Below are 18838 nucleotides of genomic sequence, written 5' to 3'. Positions count from 1 at the left end.
TTAATTTCTGCTATACAGCAAAGTGATTCAGTTATAGATCTCTGTATATATATGCATATATATGTATGCATATATATATATTCCATATTCTTTCCTGTTATGGCTTATGACAGGATATTGAATAAAGTTCCCTGTGCTCTACAGGAGGATCTTATATATTCTATATATAGTAGTTCGCATCTGCTAATCCCAAACTCTCAATCCCTCCCATCTCCACCCTCCTCCTCTTGGCAACCACAAATCTGTTCTCTAAGTTTGTGAGTCTCTCTCTGTTTCATAGATAAGTTCCTGTGCATCATACTTTAGATTCCACCTATATGTGATGCCATGTGGTGTTTGTCTTTCTCTTTCTGACTTAGTATGATAACTTCTAGATCCATCTGTGTTGCTACAAATGGCATTATTTCATTCTTTTTTCTGACCGAGTAGTATTCCATTATATACATATATACTACATCTTCTTTAAACCTTTGATTTCTCATAACTGACAAATCATAATGAACAAAATGATTATGACTCCAAATAAAGTGATGCATATGACTGCTAACAAAAGTGTAATTCTGAGCCTTGGATTGTCTGAAAGTTCTTATCTGATAATGACTGTGGACTTTGACTTTCTCTGTATTCGTTATAATCCTTCATTTTATCAATGTGTATATAGAATGCCTTATTAGGAACACTTGCTAAAATATCTGACCTCTCAGACGTTATAAGGTATTTCATAAGTTGTTAATATTTGCTATGTAAATTAGAGAAGCATAAAATTAGAATGTGGAAATACTTTTAGTTCTCTAAAACAAAAAAAAAAATACATTTTTTTTTACTTTTTGAATTAGATTTTCTAGGATTTATACATTTCTTTTATCTTTTATTCCAGTGAGTATAAGGGATAGAATGAACAGAAGGGAATTATTTAGATCAATGGAAACAGTGACTTAAATAAAAGTATTTCTCATTCATATAGTACTAGTTTAACATGAGTGTTATATACTCAATTTTTTCAAATAACCTAAACACAGTAAAAATTAGAAAGTGTAAATTGGAGATGGGGCTGTCATGCTCATAACTGCTGTGTTCAAGAAAAATATATCTAACTTGGAAACTAATTATAGTTTGATGCATTCAATTATCACATCATAACAGAAGTAGACATATATTCGGTCATTTGCAACTGTGAGATGAAAGATTTATTCAGTAACTTTAAAAATACCTTACAAATCCATTAGTGGCTCAGTTAAGATGTCTACAAATGCACATATTTAAACAGGTTTCAGCTTGTATCAGATTCAGATGTCGCGTTATCCAACATTTGGAAATTAAATGTTCATACTAAGCCTTTAGGTGTGAACTGTTTGGTTGATATTTTTAGTTCTATTGGCCGGTGTGTCCTCATCATGGTTCTTCCACAGAGGAATTTTTTAAAAAGTTAAACACAAGTACATTTTATTTGTTTACGATTTAAGGAGTGTGTGTGTGTGTGTGTGTGTGTACTATTGTTGCTGATTATTTGCAAGTCATGTCTGATTCTGTGACCCCGTGGACTGTAGCCCTCCAAGCTCCTCTGTCCATGGGCTTTCCCAGGCAAGAATACTGCACTGGGTTGCCATTTCTTTCAACAGAGGGTCTTCCTGATCCAGGGATTGAACCTGTGTCTCCTGCATTGGCCGGCAGATTCTTTTTACCACTGAACCACCAGGGAAGTCTGTGTATACCAATGCATAATCAAATATGCACACTAGAGAGTATACGGTATACTGAATTTTTGTCAATATTGGAATTATTTATAGACAGAACAGAAAACATGGTAAATAAAACTAAATGTGCTCTCACTATCATATAAACTTGATAAGAATAAAGACATTTCAATTTTGTTTACAACTGTATTCCCAGGAACTAAAAATAAGGTTTGGCACACAGTAGGTGCTTGATAGGTCTTTGTTGAATAAAAAAAAAAAAGAAAAAGCATAACATCCTCCTCTTTGTGAGATGATGCTCTCAGCACTGGCATCTGACTGCTCCTTGCCCAGGAAGAAGGATGTGCCTGTGCTGATTCTGCTTCCAGTGATTTCACTAGTTCTGTGACTGTGGACAGGTCGTTCACACTTTTTAAGCCCAAGTTATCTCATTTACAAAACAGAACGATGCACTACTCTTAGGACATTGAATTAAATGAGCAGCAGACATAAAGTGTTCAGGATAGGGCTTGGAATAAATGAGATACCCAGTAGGTCTTGTTATCACTCCTGTACTTCCAAAGGCACCTAGGGTACGGCCTGATGATGTCACACCCCGATCTGTTATCCCTGCTTCTAGCTAAGCACCTCCAATAGTTGAATATATTCTGCTTGGCTTTGATCTGGACAGTGACAACTCTGGAAAGCAGTCTAATTAGCTAAAACCCAATTAAAGTACCCATAACAGACAACAGATTAATACTTGGAGAGAGATGGATTCATTTTAAAGGGAATTCTTGAAGTTTTAAAAGTTTCACCACAATAGAAGAAAGACATGATGGTAAACTTTTAGATTTAGTGTCAACAAAATGAGCCAGACAATTTTAGCTAGGAGTATGACTTTCCAAATGATCTAATAGCATTTGATGTAATGACTTGTGCCCAATATCGAAGTGATGACTGCTTTTTAATACACTGCCCAATGTCAACCTGGTAACTAGAATGTTCACAGATTTTCTGGGATGAAAAGCTAACATTTTTTTCTCACTTAAGCCTTGAAAGTGAGCTTGAGGAGTTTAAATATCTGATAGATCGGTACAGTGTAGACGGGCTTCTCAGTCTTTAAGATCTTTGCCTATCATGGATAAAGGGAACACAAGAAATAAATATATGACTACAATACCCAGTTTTGGAAAATTATAGTTATGACTTTGAGAGTTGCTGGTCAATTATAGATCCTAGTTGGAAAAACCTGGTAATATCGGAATGTGGCTTTTCCCTGGATCCACTCTCTTGTCCTCAAATACCAGATGCTCCATGAAGCAGGTCAAGGATTTTCAAAGGACATTGAAAAGATGTCAGAATCCAGCAGGAAGAGATGAAAAGATAGCAGTGATATCACTTCATGGGTTGTTCCCATGCACATTTTGGAATCTGTACAGTGTACATCTTGGCTAATGACTGACCAGGACTACATAACAGATATTTTAATAATGATGGAGTTAGAATAATAAGACTGTCCAGAGTTATTCTGCATATCAATTAAGCTAATTAAATTAAATAACACTGACCACAGAGTCTCCATCTCAGTCTGTCTCAAAAGCATTATATGAGGCAGTTCCAAATTGTATTATGTAAGAAGGGATTTATGTCGGGAACTTAACTTGCTGAGTGCAACTGGAGGAAGCCTCTTCCAGCATTTTGGCATCTCAATGAATCTTCTATTTTGAGAGACTGTGAAACTGCAGGAGAGAAGAAAAAAGGAAGTTATGTCAGAGTGTAAAAATGATCAACAGCCCCCCAAAATCACCAACTCTATGTTCCCATTCTGTACTTAAATGTATATTGACTGGCTACATTGTTTGAGATTTTCAGAAGGGCCCGAGGGCATAAAGGTGAACAAGCAAAAAAAAAACAGTTCTCTTGAAGACACCATACAGTTGGAAAGAAAAACAAGTATTTAAAAGTGTTCTAAGAGCTATAAAAAAGGAATACATTGAATGCTTTTTGAGAACCCAACAGAAAATATTGGCTTCTGCCCAGAAAGATGGCTAAGGTCAGGAGATGCATTGAGCTTTCAAACAAGACGAGTATAGGTATTTTTTCAAGACTAGGAAATAATGAGTTTACACATATTTAATCTGTTCAGGAAGATTCATGTACAGCAGTATTGTTATCATTTGGGTATATTAAGGGATGATGACAAAATTGGGGCTGGAAAGATGGCCAAAGTTTAGACATTTGATCCTGTGTGCCAGCTAGGGAGCTGAGCTTATAGTATTCTTTATTTATTTTTTTTATTTGTTTAATTGGAGTATAATTGCTTTACAGTGCTGTGTGTGTTCCACTGCACAGCAAAGTGAATTAGCTATTTGTTGCTGTTCGGTCACTAAGTCGTGACTAACTCTTTGCAACCCCATGGACTGCAGCATGCCAGGCTTTCCAGTCCTTCACCAACTTCTTGAGTTTGCTCAGATTCATGTCCATAGAGTTGGTGATGCCATCCAACCATCTCATCCTCTGCGGCCCCCTTCTCCTTTTGCCTTCAATCTTTCCCAGCATCAGAGTCTTTTCCAATGAGTTGGCTCTTAGCATCAGGTGGCCAGAGTGTTGCAGCTTCAGCTTCAGCATCAGTCCTTCCAATGAATATTCAGGACTGATTTCCTTTAGGATTGATTGGTTTGATCTCCTTGCTGTCCAAGGGACTCTCAAAACTCTTCCCCAGCACCACAATTCAAAAACAATGGTTCTTTGGCGCTCAGCCTTCTTAATGGTCCAACTCTCACATCCATATATGACTACTGGAAAAACCATAGCATTGACTAGACAGACCTTTGTCTGCAAAGTGTTGTCTCTGCTTTTTAATATGTTTTTTAGGTTTCTCATCACTTTCCTTTCAGGAGCAAGTGTCTTTTAATTTCATGGCTGCAGTCACAATCAGCAGTGATCGTAGAAACCAAGAAAATAAAATCTGTCACTGCTTCCACTTTTTCCCCTTCTATTTGCCATGAAGTGATGGGACGGGATGCCATGATCTTAGTTTTTTGAATGTTGAGTTTTAAGCCAGCTTGTTCACTGTCTTATTTCACCTTCACCAGGAGGGCCTTTAGTTCCTCTTCTGTTTCTGCCATTAGAGTGGTATCATCTGCACATTTGATGTTGTTGATATTTTTGACGGCAATCTTGATTTCAGCTTGTGAGTCATTTAGCCTGGCATTTCACATAATGTACTTTGCATATAAGTTAAAAAAGCAAGGTGACCACGTACAGCCTAGTATTCCTTTCTCAATTTCTAACCAGTCTGTTGTTCCATGTCTGGTTTCAACTGTTGCTTCTTGACCTGAACACAGGTTTCCCAGGAAACAGGTAAGGTGGTCTGGTATTCCCATCTCTTTAAGAATTTTCCAGAGGTGGCTGTGATTCACATCGTTTTGCCGTTTTATACTATTCATGGGGTTCTCGAGGCAAGAAAAGCGTAGTGGTTTGCCGTTTCCTCCTCCAGTGGACCGTTTTTTTGTCAGAACGCTCCACTATGACTCATCCATCTTGGGTGGCCTTGCATGGGATGACTCATAGTTTCATTGAGTTACGCAAGCCCCTTTGCAGTGACAAGACTGTGATCCATGAAGGGCAATGTGTATACATATTAACTGTATGGAGAGATATACCCTCTTCCTCGAGAGCCTCCCGCCCCTCTAGAGCCCCACAGAGCGCAGAGCCGAGCTCCCTGTGATACACAGCAGCTTCCCACCAGCTATCTGTGTCACACCAGCTAGTGCACCCACGGCAGTGTTATTTCCCCAGTCCATCCCACCCTCTCCTCCCCCACTGTGCTCCACGTCTGTGCTCCTACCTGCCCTGCACATAGGTTCATCTGTACCATTTTTCTAGATTCCGCATACATGTGTTAACATACGCGTATAACACTATTTGTTTATTTCTCTTTCTGACTTACTTCACTCTGTATGACAGACTCCAGGGCCATTCACAGCACTGCAAGACTTATAGCACTCTAAGTCATAAAGAACATTGAAGAATTTCAAGCAGAAGAAACTATGATAATATAATTGCATTTGGATTTTATGAAGATCACCCTCAGTGATAGGCAAAGGGACCTGTCGTTTAGCAAGGCAAGGGGCAGGGAAAGTGATTGATGCTCATTGCATCCTTCTGTCCAGAAGTGATGGAATTTGAATCAAAGCAGGGGGAGATAACAGGGAAAAGTTTCTGGGGTAGGAAACCACGTGTCCAGATAAAATGCAGGGTTTTGTTAAGAAGGAAGGAGAGCAGGGATACTGGGACAGCCAAGTAGAGTTCTCTGCCATTGTCAACAAGAAGCCGTCAATGACACTGAACACTTTTCCTTCAACTTCTCCCACAGTTCTGGCCTCTCCTAAGCTGATGGTCTGGCCCGACGTGACAACATTTACATTGGAGTGCAACGTGACGGTAATTCCAATGTTTTTAAACTTGGGGTTTGAAAGTTTGTCTTGGCAGATTTCCCTGGGTTTCGGTTTGGTTTGTTTGGCTAGAAAGTGGCATATTCAGACAGGCTTAAATCCCCACCACGGCAAACACAATCTTAGGCTTTTCAGATTCGATAGTTCAACACACCAGTGATCCTAGGTAGACAGCGTTGGATTATACGTATGATGGGCTGGCAAGGTGCGGGGCTGAGGTCATGAATTCAGCTTCCTTGGCTGCCTGGAAGAGGGGTCGGAAGAAAACCACGTCTGGAGTCTGGAAGCTGAGGGCAGCCCTCATTCTGCCGCTAGCTCATTTTTATCCCCTTGGGGAAAACACATCAAGTGTCAAGTTTGGGGGATTAACTGAAAAATAGTTCCATTCTGCATGAACTTTGTATAAACCATCACCTATCTCTTTCTCTCTCAGTTTTATCTCACTAGCTAGACAACATTTATGAGCAAAGCCTAGTTCTGTGCTGTGCCTTTCTCCTCTGCTTATCTTCTTGTCTTGAGCAAAACAGCCTTGTTGATCATTCAGAAGCTATTTTCTAGGGTATTTATATGTATATGGAGTCACCGGCTTAAATAAAACTTTTACTGGCATTTGATAATTTAATGAATCTTTTTATTTTTCCTGGAAATGAGCACATTGATGTTGTAAAGGAAATGATTATAAATGTTTCATTAAAAGAAAATCCGGTAATCAAATATAATCTAGAATTAAGAGGCGTGTATGTGGCTTAGTGCACTGGAGGCACAGCATGTCTTTCAGCAGGAAGAGATCTATTATGCAAGAAATAACCCACAGTTGTCACCTTGACAACTTTTTGGTCCAGAGATGTCTCCACCTGATGTATGGGCTCCTATTAGCTAAGCTATGCTTGTTGCTGGTCTTGTTCCACCTGCTCAGGAGCTGAAAAGAACATCGATCTTCTCCGGTGCTCTGTGACAACCTGAAGGGGTGGGATGGGGTGGGAGGCGTGGGAGGGAGGTTCAAGAGGGAGGGGACATACGTACACCTCTGGCTGATTCGTGTCGATGGATGGCAGAAACCAACATAATAGTGCAAAGCAACTGTCCTCCAATTAAAAATAATATATCTTTTTAAAATTAAAAAAAATGAGTCATCTAGTTTCACTGGGTAGTGAGGAGTACATAAAGCAATGTATATGAAAGCATATTGAATGTTTAAAGTAAAATACAACATTTCTTCTTCTCATCATGTGAGACAGATTTTTCCACTAGTTAGAAGGGCTTTAAAGAGCCTTCAGGAGGCTGTTTCTTGAGCATTATTGTCTGTAGACCCACAGAATTTGGGGGTGTGACTCTTAGATGATACAGTGGGTAACATTGTTTCAATTGCCCAAGGAAAGGCATCCATCTCACTAAGGGGACTGGGCAATGACACTATAAAACATACCTGCAGACGGCTCTAGTGAGAAATATTAAACTTAGAAGGAACATGGGAAATTACCTATTGCAGTGGAAGACAGTTGCTTTAAAAATTAACGTGGAGGCTATTGATCCAACCAAGAATGGCAAGAAAAATACGTGGGAGCTGCATATACATATTTATATATGTAATTTTAGAAATATTTTTAGAAATATATAAATATATATATTTATAAATACATATTTCTATATACTGTATAATCTCTGTGCCAGAGGGAAACAAAAAAGAAAACAATTAACATTTACCATATAAAATAACCCTAAATTGCAAATGTGATTTCACAGAACCGTGTTAGTGATGGGACAATTTAATTATGCTTTTCATGCTAGAAGGTATGGTATTCAGTGATAGATGATCTACTATCCTTATACAAACTATAACTCTTAGATTATTCTAATCAATGTTCTGAAAAGATGTCAAGTTATTTTTTCCCCAAAGTTTTTCACATACTCTCCAGGGGCAATTTAAGTGTAGGTTGCATTTTTCTCTATCAGTAACAATTTCTTGAGAACAATATCCCAGGAAATATGCTGATTTCTTTATAAACATTATCTCATTTTATTCTTCCAAAGGAATGCTTAAAGTAGGTCTTACTCTGAGGGACAACTGAGTCCCAGACAGTTACATATCCATCCTTAGGTCACGTGACCAGTAAACGCAGCACCGAAACTGAGTAGTAGGATGTTTGAGAGCAAAACTGCTTGAAGTGAAGTGGGAAAGTCACTCAGTCGTGTCTGACTTTTGTGACCCTATGGACTGTAGCCAGCTAGGCTCCTCTGTCCACGGGATTCTCCAGGTAAGAATATTGGAATGGGTTGTCATTCTCTTCTCCAGGGGGTCTTCCCGATCCAGGGATTGAACCCGGGTCTCCTGCATTGTAAGTGGATTCATTGCTGTCTGAGCCACCAGGGAAGCCCGTGACTCTTAGGCAATTTATAAGACTGAGTCCAGTAGATTGTTAACATGTCAAAGAAGGACTTTCAAAGTATCTGTGGAGAAGTGCCAAGTATTGCTCTCATTGTTTAAAATTTCCAGCCCATGGAGGACTAATATTTGTATAAAATACAATATCATGTCACTGCTGTGTCCTATTGCTATAAAAGTTCCTAGATATTTTCATTGTGGTTCTGTTATAAACTGTCCACAAACTGGTTTTAAACTCCTTTCAATAGCATGAACTTAAAATTCTAATTTGGGATTTCTTAGCTCTCACTTTCTAGAAGTTTCTGATATCTTTGAATTCAAGTTGCAGACAGTTTCCTCCAGGAATTGATTATTTTCATTCTTTGCAATAACTGATACAAAATGTCTAATATAATTCAAGAGCACCAGGAGGTTTTATTATCAGTGCTCCAAAAATAGCCCCACCAAATAAATTCTCTCCGTTGTATTAGCTGTATGTATTGTGTATCATAAAACAAGATAGTTTATGAAAAATAGCCGTTTTGACTTAGATATGTTTTTCATCATTCTCCAAAATGTTATGGGGGTGGTTTTAGGGCTTGTGGTATTATTTACAACAAGAGTAAGCGTTCTTTATATTGTGCTGTGGTTCTATTTCTTTCTTAATCCTTAGAATTATCTTTTCCTTCACATAATTTGGTGAAAGTCTGAAGTTTGATAAAATTGCCTTTCATGTAGCATGGAAAGGAAGAATACTAGGCAGCTCCTTAGAGATATCCGCTAGTGTTACTAGTAAGTCTAAATTCAAGAGTCCAAGCCATGCCCTCCGGGTTTCTATTTTGAGTTGGATAAGTATTAAAAAAAAAAAATTGTGTGTTCTCTTTAACCAAGTATGTTGGCTAGGAGAAGGTTATCATTTATCTCTCTGAACCAGAGATGAGAAATTTACAAGACCACAGGGGGCAGGTAGTAATTTAAATGAGTGAGGGCTTCTGGTTTAGAACAAAAGACCCTAGAGGTGGAGTCTTCGCTGAATGGAAGACACCCCATAGAAAGACATTCACATTCAGTATTGTAAAGCCCTCTCTGAGGCAAACACAGGTGTCCTGGCATCTTTGGTAGTATTTTCATCTTCTGCATACATCAGCAGCATGGATTCTCAAAGCTTTACAATAAATAGAAACAAATCCTAAACCATTCAGTTTCATCGAATATAAAACTGTTTTTAATTTTCTGATTTACAAGCTACTTCTCAGGGTTTCCCACATGCAAATAAAACCCCCCTAGTTTTTGAGTATCATACTGATGACAGGGGAGAAAATGCAAAAATTCAAAGCAGAATGGGAAAAGGGAAAAGCATTTCAGACTAAGTCCCAGAGGCCGGATCAGGCAGCCCCTGTCCACCGAGGCCACGGGGTATTGGTTTTCTGTGTGGCTGGGGTGTGCGATGGGGTAGCTGGGGAAGGCGGGCAGGGGAGGGTGGAGGCAACAGAAGAAGCGCTTCTCCTCACATATTAGACTTTAGAAATGGTTACTACATGTCAAGCACGGTATAGGTCACCTTCCGTGCAGTATATCATTCATTACTTTAAACAATTTTGTAAGCTAGTTACTCTCAATTTCTCCTGAGATGAGCTGTGTTCTCAGTAGGGATGCTGAAGTATATTTAGATTTTGTGTGCATCTTTACCGTATTTATGCATAATTCATCACTTCTGGTAGCAAATACTAAGGATGGAAGAGATTTTTGTACATGGAGTTCCTATTTACCCAAATCATGGCTTACTTTGTGTTTCTCCCTCGAGATCAGGGTCATGTTTCCCTTCTCTGTGGGGCCCCTGAGAATGTAAGTTTCATGTGGGTAGGAGCTATCCTGTCTAGGTCCCCGATGTGTCCTCATGTCTAGGGCAGGACTTGGGCTTCTCAGGTGGCTTGGTGGTAAAGAATCCACCCTGCTTTGCAAAAGATGCAGGAAACGAAGTTTCAATCCCTGGCTCAGGAAGATCCCCTGGAGGAGGAAATGGCAATCCAGGATTCTTGTCTGGGAAATGCCATGGACAGAGGAGCCTCGCAGGCTACAGTCCCGGGGGTAATAAAGAGTTGAATGTGACTGAGCCCATGGAAAACATAATGGTATCTACCTCAATATCATTTGCAAATGGTACACAAGTGAATAAATCGTTCTCATTTACAGTGAGGGATGGGAAGACCTAGTAACCTGATTAGCATCACGTGGCTCAAATAATCTGAATAAAAATCACTGTTCTTAACAATAGTATTAAACTCTGTGCAGTGAGGACCTGTGAATCAGAATAATTACTTGTGTGAATCTGGACTTGGGTTAATGATCTTGACAACGGGAGACTAGATGGTCCCGTGGAGGATTCAAGGTGTGGCAGGAACAAAGCCCAAGACCGAGCATGTTTAATAAAGCAAGCAGAAGGATTAGAGAGATGCTCTCCGGGGCAGATGGAAAGCAGGAGAGAAAAGAAGGGCAGTCACAAGTTACTTTAAATTTTCTAGAACTGGAGAATGAGTGTTCATGGGAGTGTCCAGAAATTTCTTCTTCATCCTTGGCCAAAGGTCAGTTCCCTATTTGACTGCATCGCCCTCTGTAACCAGATAACAGCTAAGAAAGGAGAAAAAGAAGGACATCATTAAGTGGCCAGCTTGTCCAGCTGAGTCAAGCTAGGGAATGCCAGAACTTTCCAAAGCTCACGCCTCCTCAGGACCTGTTTGAAGTCCAGCCCAGAAAAGAGAAGTCCTTCTCAGGACTAGGGGCCCCAGGGGCACTGACCCACCATCCCAGTCCCGCTTGGAAAGCAAACCTAGGCCTGGCCCTCCCAAGTTGATTCCAACCACCCCCACTCACGTCGTCTCCGAGGCTTACTCTGTATCGTCTTGGTGGTTGCCTTTTCAGCTTGTTTTTCTAAAACAACCACTTTCATTTTCTTAGAAGCTGTTTTAGTGCTATTCTCTTGTGATGCTTTTTGGATCTATTTTTAATTTTGAGTAGATCATAAGCAATTAAAGCAACAAGACCATGTCTTTCATTCATCTCTCTCTCTCTCTATTTCTATATATATGTGTATATATATATGCATGTATAAAACCTCTTACAAATTGTGGCATGGTCATCGTATGCAGTATGTGCTCCAATATTGATAGATAACTTCTCAACTGAATAAATCCCTCCCTTCAAGTCAGTGATGATAGGTGAGAGATAGATAGATACATAAATATCGGTAGCTTTATGGCATAGAGATAAGGCTTCCCAGGTAGCACCTAGTGGTAAAGAACTCGCTGCCAATGCAGGAGATGCAACAGACGAAGCCTCCATCCCTGGGTCAGGAAGATCCCCTGGAGGAGGACATGGCCACCCATTCCAGTATTCTTGCCTGAAGAATCCCACGGACAGAGGAGGCTGGTGGGCTACAGTCCATGGGGTCGCACAGAGTCAGACATGACTGAAGCAACTTAGCATGCACATGGTACAGAGACAGATAACCAGGAAGATGGTATAGCCTGGCCTGACTTTTCCCAGGGAATAATTCATACCTGCTGGAAAATTACCTACCTGCGAGGAGGTGAACTGTCTATTATTAAGGCAGAAAGGTGTCATTGACCAAAGAAAGAGGTTACTTTATTATTTTTTCCTGAAAAGAAGTGTCTTCTAAGAGTGGGCAATTTATTTCCAGGGACTAGTTTACTCAGAGGGAGTATTACATATACAGTAAACATCTATTAGTTGATATTGGACCCTAGACAAGATATAGTTTCAACTTTTTCAGAGCCCACATTCTGAAACATTCTTCAATCTGCTTGAAATTCACTGGAGAATCTAATATGAAATAATAAATATTCAGGAATCAAACCAATAGTGTAACAGGACTCTAGAAAATCTTCCTCTCTCCCCCTGACAATTTTCTTTTGCAGAAGTATTTAGTTAGTGTCACGGGGTCAGAGCTCTGTATTATATTGGAATACAATGCATAATGAACCTTCATGCCAGACGCTGCCTTTATCACAAGCACCTTATGGAGATTGCACTGCAGAAAAATTAAAGTTAGAGATAATATAAAGCTTGAAAGCACGGTTGTTTGCTAAAAACATTATCATTCTAAGCTCAGGGACTCTCTATGCCAATTAATGATTTCAGGATTATTTATTAGGGCATCTCAAGTTCACAGAAACTTTTCAAAGCACAGAAACTGCTCACGCCACTGTCATCTCTGAAGCACTAGAAATGAAAGCAAAAAGGAAATGCTTCCACCAGCTGCGTTAAGAAGTTTATTGAACTGCTCATTTCAACAGCAGGATAAAAACAGAGAAAACAGCCCTCAGAAATAAATATTAAGAGCTCATCCTCCTAGACCTATAGGGGAGAACAGAGGGCTAACAACCTTTGATATAGCTTGGGAGACTCTTCCTCAGTTGGAAATGCACCAAAGGAAAACTTTCCAAGAAAAAAACCTTTTTCTATGAAAGAAAGGGAAATTTCCTAAAAGCCCATGAAAATACCCAGTGTGAAATAATAGAAAAAAAAAATTAAAGGATGCATCATAAAATAATATGGCCCACGAAATCAGCAGGTTATAACAGAGAAGGAAAAATGCCACCTCAATCATGTTAATAAAATAGGAAGTGAAATTAAACACTATAAGTATGATTTCTCACAGTCTTTAAAAAGAAAATGATTCAAAAGGATTTGTTGTCTGAGGCTTAACTGTTTCCAATAATTTCTGTTTCTGTGAAATGCTATTATTCTACAGCTCTGTCTGGATGGGGTCTTGACCTCTGGGGGTGAACGTGATGCAAAAAACAGGGCTTTGCAAGCAAATGAAATCAAGTTCAAATCTCGGTCCTGCTTCGTGTTATAGGACTTTGGACTGATTCTCAGTCTCCATGGTCTTGGATTAATCATCCTCAAATTGGGTGATCTGGTTTTGGCTGGTGGTTGAAAGCACAGGTTATAGAGCTGGACTGAGCTGAGCTGAAATCTGTCAGTACGACCTACGGGCAACAGAAGGTCACCCTCTGGAGAAGCCTGCCTTTCCTACTCTGTGATAAGGCTACTAAGAAGCATCTCTCACAACTGCCAGGGTTGAATAAGCCAACTGGAAGTGTTTAGTTTAGCATGAGGTCCATAGTAAGTGCTCAGTAAATCAAGCCAACATGAGGGTGGTGATGGAGATGAAAATTAACTGATGCACCTCATGCAAAGCTCTTGAAACCTGGCAAGCTCTGAGTAAACAGGAATTCTCTTCTCCTGTCCCACTACTTTTGTCCAATACATAAGGTCTTTGATGGCAAAGGTCAGAGGTTATCGTAGCACCTATTATATATAGGTAATTAGTTAAGAAACCACGTGCGCTCAGTCTTGTCTGACTCTTTGCCACCCTAAAGATGAATTGTAGCCAGCCAGCCTTCTCTGTCCATGGGATTCTCCAGGCAAGACTACTGGAGGGGGTTGCCATGCCCTCCTCCAGGGGATCTTCCTGACCCAGGTATTGAATCCACATCTCCTGCATTGCAAGTGGGTTCTTTACCACTGAGCCACTGAGAAAGCCCAGTTAATGACTGACTGGATAAACACACACACACACACACACACCCCTTACAATCGATTGGTACCTAGATGATATGAATCATTCTTATGTCTATCATCTCATCTGAGTCACCGGTGCCAAAAGCATAGCCAGCTGTTCCGTGGGGTAGAAACCACCAGCGTAGTTTTCCTCATCTTTCAAAAATGGTTAGGATTCAGAATAATTAGCTTCACTGGGCGAGTGACATGGCTGGCTAATGGATCCAGTGCAGCCGTCACTGAATTAGGTACGCGTCCTGTGATCTCATGCTGATCTCTCGGGAGTTCTAGAATTTTGAACAGAGGACTTGTTGCTCACACATTAAGAAGCAAAACTCTGGTTAGGAGCACACCAGTCTGTCTGCTCAGTCGCTCAGCCATGTCCAACTCTCTGTGACCCCATGGACTGTAGCCCACCAGGCTCCTCTGTCCATGGGACTCTCCAGGCAAGAACACTGGAGTAGGTTGCCATTTCCTCCTCCAGGGGAATCTTCCCGATGCAGGGATAGAACCTATGTCTCTTGCATCTCCTGCATTGTCAGGCAGATTGTTTACCACGAGACCACCTGGGAATTCCCAGTATCAGAACTCCTCCAGGAAGACAGTTTTGGGAAAATCCACAACCTTCTTTTGAAGAGACCCTAGAGTTTCAGTGGCCTCAGTCAGATTCCTCAGAAAATCTTCTCCAAAGACAGGACCGAGTGTTAACTCTGCTCACCATGCACAAAGACTGAGTCTTTTGATACCAGGAGAGCACAAGATGTATCGAGCTTGGATATTCCTTTTATCAAAGGGCAGGAAGTTTTACACGCAGCTTCTAAAAGTCTGCAGATGTTATGGGGCCAAAAATGGACTGGAAGAGAGGAGACAGATGATGCGAAACAGAAATGCTTCTATTGATATTTACAGAAAAGGCAATGTGTCTATGTAGTGAAATTGAATCCAAAAGAGCAGAGAACTCTGGGACAAAAATGCCTCCCACCCCCAGCTTCCTCTGCTTGTGAACCTTGTTCTTTTCATGTGAAGTCAGTTTGCAAAATTCCTGCCTCCTGACTTCCCACTTCCCTTCCTGTCTTAAGCTCTGCGGATTAATGTAACTGACAGTCAGAGCTGGGCAACCAGGGGCCACAGGTGGCTCTTGCTTGTAATCAGAAAGTTAAGGTGGTTTTACTGTTTACTTGGAGAGTATGAGCAGATCACTGGGTGGATTAAGTAGAAACCGCTTCTTCCTGAGAAAGGTCGGAATCATGCAAATAAGCAAGGTTCTTTCCAGCTTGTTCCCACAGCCTGAAAAACACCATGCCTGCCTAGCATACAGGTCATCTCCCCATTTGATTAGTGGGAGTTAATTAATTGTGTTATGGTGGCTGCCTCTCTGATCTTCTTAAAATGGAGACACTCAAGAGAGGGAAGAGAGCAAAAAGATCTGGGATTTAGAGAAATAGGACAGGAGAATCTTTAAATAAATTTGGAAGGAGACAATTAGTGCCCTAAACAAGTGGTATGATCTAAAGTCTTGGGATTTCCTAAAGAATCAACCCTGAATATCCATTGGAAGGACTGATGCTGAAGCTGAAGCTCCAATATTTTGGCTACCTGATGCAAAGATCTGACTCATTGGAAAAGACGCTAATTCTGGGAAAGACTGAGGGCAGGAGGAGAAGGGGATGATAGAGAATGAAATGGTTGGATAGCATCACTAACTCAGTAGACATGAATCTAAGCAAATTCTGGGATGCAGTTGAAGGACAGGGAAGCTTGGGGTGCTGCAGTCTGTGGGGTCACAAAGAGTCAGATGTCTTAGTGACTGAACAGCAATGACAAAGTCCTGGGAATGCTGTGCAGTTTCCTTTAGATACATTCTTTGAATAGGTAATATAATTATTCAAATACAGAGATGACAGAAATCTGATGAAAGAAAAAGAAAAACTGAGAATAGCTTTCCAGACTCAAACAGTAACTCAGCTCCTTTTGGAGTGGTTTGTAGCATCACAGAAAGAAGGTAGGCTTGACTGAGATTTGACTCTTACTTAAAACAGGTCTTCCTCTGATGATCATGTCTGTGGCTCTGGGGAGTTTATTCAACTTGTCTTGCTTTCCTGGTAGGGTTGCTGATTTTGCAACAGGTATGCAATAGCTCATGGTGAGCTTTCATTAAATGGAAGTTCTTCTTCTAAGACAGGGGTCCCCAACCTCTGGAATCTACCGTCTGATGATTTGAGGTGAAGCCGATGTAATAATAATAGAAACAAAGCTCACAATGAATGTAATGCATGTCAATCATCCTGAAACCATCCCCCCTCCCCTCCCCAGTCCATGGAAAAGTTGTCCTCCGTGAAATCAGTCCCTGGTGCCAAAAAGCCTGGCACTGCTGTTCTAAGACAGCCTCTGTGAGGAGTCATTTCTCTTAACAGCATCATTATTTTGCACAGCAGAATGAGATGTGTCCAGAGTGTTTGCTTCATCTGATCTTTTATACCCAGTTGTGCAGTCAGCAAAGGATACAGATACACTGGAAACTTTTGTCCCTCTGAGCAACTTAGTCATGAACTGTGATAGCCGATCCTCGAGGAATCTCCTCACACTGCTTGGTTCTGCTTCTCTCCTATAGAATCTGCTCTCTCTTGTTCAGTGCAGACCATCAAAGATAACTGAGGAAACTGGATTAATCATTTTGTCTGTGTACCTTGATCCAGTGAACTGGTTCATTGCCTGTTGCAGACAGTGATGCCAGTTATTCTAATGAAAGCCTGAAATAGTGAATGAGCAATAGAGATGTTAGTCACGCAAAGTGTAAACAGCTAAGCATTAGGGTGTGAAGGTGAGTACAAAGTCTGGTGCAATCATTATGGGGTGAAGTATGCTTTTATGCCAATAGATCAATAAGGAAGGGAAAGAAAAATTCACCTGGAAATGAACAAATGGTAGGGATGAAAAATAGAAGATGTGAAAGCAGCACTGTCAGCTCTCAGCCATGACCTTGCAGGTTGATGGAAGGCAGAATTCTGCCGACTCTGCGGGGCTATCCCAGACTGCCAGCCGGAGGATGGCAAGACACTGCTAAAGCAAACATGCTGAGATCAAAGGACACCCGGTGATCACATCAGGAGGACTTTTGTTCCTGTCTACCTTCCTGGGGCTGCAGATTGTAAACAAAGACCGCAGCCTTCACAAAAGCGGTCCTATCCACCAGGATTTTCAGGCTCCAATTAAAGAGTCCTCTGGAATTGAAACTTCTCAGGGGTATTAAATCAAAAAGTGATCACTGACATCCCTTCTCACTGTCTTTCTGTCCTGTCTGGCTACTCTGAAAAGGAAATTATGAATTCTGTGTGCGAAAGAGCTGTCTGGGAGAATGTAGAAGCAAATATATATCAGTAATTTTGATTTAGCGAGTCCGTACGTGTCTCCGGAACCTGCATTTTCATAAGCATCTCAAGGGGCAGTGATGCAGGCTGTCTGTGGACCACGATTATAAACAGCACCACAACACGGTCCTTGCTGTATCTGGCTTCTCCAGTCTCAGTCTTGCATTCCAGTCTTGTGTCATCTTCCAGACCTGCGTTTTCAATTCTCTGCTTTCTGCCAGCTTTCTCCAACGCGATCGGACTTTTGGTTCTGATCACTTTTGGCTTCCCTGGTGGCTCAGACAGTAAAGAATCTGCCTGCAATTCAGGAGACCCAAGTTTGATCCCTGGGTTGGGAAGATCCCCTCGAGAAGGGCATGGCAACTCACTCCAGCATTCCTGCCTAGAAAATTTCACGGACAGAGGAGCCTGGCAGGCTACAGCCCATGGGGTCACAAAGGGTCAGAGAGGACTTTGCAACTAAACAACAACTCATCAAAGCAGTTGACATTAAAAAAAGAAAAAAGTTCGAGAAACTGCCACAGTCAAGAGATGTCTAAGGAGATGTGTTGACTAAATGCAATGTGGGAACCTAGATGAGATCCCAGAACAGAAAAATGGCACTAGCAAAAACCGAGGCCTTGAGAGAAAAAATACGGGCTTCAGTCAAAATTGACGTGGCGGCATTTACTCATTAATTACAGTAAACTCTTAGGTTCATATAGCAAGCTAATAAGAGGAGAACCTGGGTGTGGGGTGTATGGGTACTCTGTCCTGTCTTGTCAATTTCTCTGTATCTTTAAAAAATAAAGCTTATTTTAAAATGGAAGAGATAGCCTTTAAAATTTAGCAATGGAGAAAAGAAATAGCATTTCAGTCCATTCTGCCTAAACTGTTAATAGAAAACATGAACTCCCATTCATCCATTTTTTTAACTACTGAAAATTTTAAGAGAGCATTTTAAATGTGATGTATTCTCCGCCGCCCTCTTTAATATGGTGGTATGTTCTGGTGGGCAGGCCTTAAGCTACCACTACATTAGACAATTGACCCCCACAGACTCTCTCCTCTAAACATGTGTTTTGATTTTTTTCTCCGTTTGCCACCTCCCTGTAGTTTAGCTCCCTGAGTTCTTTTGCTGTCAAATTTTAAAGCCAAAATCTGAGTCCCTCCACAGTACACGTAATAATTTAGGCCTCACCAGTTAGGTGTGTATTGAAACAGTGTCTTCTAACTTAAGCGACACAAATGAAGTTGCCTCATTTAGGAGAAAAGGCAAGCTCATCTCTATACTCCAGGAGGATTGAGATGTATCAATACAACGTACAAGTTCAATCTTGCTACAGTCGGCTAGTTTACTAAAACTCGCTCCGTGTAGGTAGTAGAGACATTGCATTTAAGAGAGACAAT

Source organism: Bos indicus x Bos taurus, chromosome 12 (genome assembly GCF_003369695.1).
Source record: "Bos indicus x Bos taurus breed Angus x Brahman F1 hybrid chromosome 12, Bos_hybrid_MaternalHap_v2.0, whole genome shotgun sequence".
NCBI lineage: Eukaryota > Metazoa > Chordata > Mammalia > Artiodactyla > Bovidae > Bos > Bos indicus x Bos taurus.
Note: the sequence above shows the minus strand (reverse complement) of the source record.